Source organism: Sorex araneus, chromosome 3, assembly GCF_027595985.1.
Source record: "Sorex araneus isolate mSorAra2 chromosome 3, mSorAra2.pri, whole genome shotgun sequence".
NCBI classification, from domain to species: Eukaryota; Metazoa; Chordata; class Mammalia; order Eulipotyphla; family Soricidae; genus Sorex; species Sorex araneus.
The window spans coordinates 232414937-232416416 of NC_073304.1; the positions used below are offsets into that span (position 1 = coordinate 232414937).

The window sequence follows — 1480 nt, forward strand, 5'->3', positions numbered from 1 at the left end:
TTTGGGCAGAAGAGACCCAGTCCCAATCTAAGCAGGCTTGGAGATCTCAGCCTTGGGTCCCACACACCTGGGTTCCTCTGCCAGTTCCTTCATGCGTGAGGCTCGAATGAGTGTGTAGAGAGTGGCCTTGAGCATGGCTGTGGCTGGATTCCGGAGGTCTTCGGCTGCCAGGGCTCTGCTCAGGGTGGGGAGGGAAACTCAACCCACCCTCTCCGAGGGGCCCTGGTGAAGACAGCCAGGCTCAGGGGCAAGAGACTCTGCCATTTCACTCAAAAAATAAAACTGGATTTTTTTTCAAAAAGCCAGAAATCAGGAGCTAGAGCGATAGACTATACTTTCAGGGATCATTTCTATAGTATGTTACATTTATATATATATACATATATGTGTGTGTGTATATACATATATATGTATATATTTGGGTTTGGGGTCACAACTAGGATGCTCGGGGGTTAGTCCTGGCTCTGCACTCAGGAATTACATCTGGCGGTGCTTGGGGGAACCATATGGGATGCCTGGATCAAATCTAGGTCAGCCACATTCAAGGCAAACATTTTACCTGCTGTACTATTGCTCAGGCCCCAAGATATTCTTATCTTGACTTTTTAAGTCTAGTTTTCTCAGAATGGGGCCTGACTTTAGTTTCTGCATCTGGATGTTACTTCAAGTTCTCCACCTCCAAATAGCCCAGGGTTTGCATCTCAAAGGAACACTTATGGATATGTTCTTCATGTCTTTGGGGCTACATCAAGAGCTGGGTAATTTCTTCTTAAATATCCTAATTTCCCCAAAACTAAGGCACCCCCTACCTAGTGCCTGTTACACTATGAACCGTGAAGGACTTGAAACTTCTTTTTAAGAAAACCCAATACTCAGGCTGGAGCGATAGCCCAGTGGATAGGACGCTTGCTTTGCACACGGCTGACCTGGGTTCCATTCCCAGCATCCCATATGGTCCCCTGAGCACCGCCAGGAGTGATTCTTGAGTGCAGAGACAGGAGTAATCCCTGAGCATTGCCGGGTGTGACCCCAAAAAAGCAAAAAAAAAAAAAAAAGGAAAGAAAGAAAAAGAAAACCCAATACTAAAAGTTAACTTATATATGTCTGTTAACTTTAAACATGTCTTTAGGTGGTCAGTAAAACCAGAATCTGAACAATTTCTTTTACAGTAGACTTACCAGCATGCAAAAGAAAGGAAGAAAAGCCCCAAGCTTTGGCCATTATCTTCTTGCTTTCTTTAACACTCTGCCCTCCTGGGGAGACCATTTCTCCTTCAGAGTCTTATGTTTTAAAAAGTTGTCAAATCTGTCTGATCTATATCTCTTTCAGACTGACAACTCTGAAACCCCCAAATAGTTGCCTGGGCCCCCGTTCATACTAAATTAGCTTGAGGTTTCATACCTTTACTTAGAGGTATGTAAAGTCTGCACCCTTTATCCAAAGGAAGAAGTTGCAGAAGGCAACTCTGCACGTTTGTATT

At 44.3% G+C, this 1480-nt stretch overlaps 1 pseudogene; it reads left to right on the forward strand.

Annotated features, from left to right (window-relative positions):
* The first annotated feature begins 325 nt into the window (after positions 1-325).
* Positions 326-395, forward strand: LOC129403769 (small nucleolar RNA U3; annotated as a pseudogene).
* Positions 396-1480: the final 1085 nt, after the last annotated feature.